This window comes from Octodon degus, unplaced genomic scaffold (genome assembly GCF_000260255.1).
Source record: "Octodon degus isolate 3935 unplaced genomic scaffold, OctDeg1.0 scaffold00001, whole genome shotgun sequence".
NCBI lineage: Eukaryota > Metazoa > Chordata > Mammalia > Rodentia > Octodontidae > Octodon > Octodon degus.
Genome location: NW_004524577.1, coordinates 6,145,595 through 6,146,242, shown reverse-complemented (window position 1 = coordinate 6,146,242; position 648 = coordinate 6,145,595).

Genomic DNA, 648 nt, shown 5'->3' with positions numbered 1-648 from the left:
GCAGTGTATTATTTGTTGAAACTGTACTTCTGATTTGATTTGAAACTGTCTCATTGCTATCTGTTTATCAATAAAACTTTGAAAAAAAAAGAAGATATACTCATAAGTGAAATAAACCAGACACACATGTGTAAATATCATATAGTTTCCCTAGTATAAGAATTCAAAAGAAGAAATACAAATATAAAGATATAATACAAGTAAAAGGAATACATTTTCTTTTCTACAAGAGATCTTCTTTTGCTATGCTTGTAAGCTCAAGTTTTGCACACGTTTGTGATGTATGTGGGCCTGGCATTTTCTTTAATTTTTCTATTTTCCTTTTGGCATCGAGGTCAGACTAACAGAATGTGTCGGATAGCTTTCTCAAGCTCCATGCTGCAGCATAGTTTGCATAATATAGTATTTCTTCTTTTGTGAGTTGCTCTCATAAAACTTAGCTTGAGCGGACCAGAGAGATGGCTCTGAAGAATAAGCGCTTGCCTGGCAAGCACAAGGACCTGAGTTCAATCCCCAATTCCACAAAGAAAAAAAAAAAAAAGAAAAGAAAAAAACTTAGCTTAAGCATTTGGGGAGTTGGAACAGATCCTATATTATCATTTCAATTTTATAATTATTGTCTTCTTGGGCCACGTTTTATGATTTGCA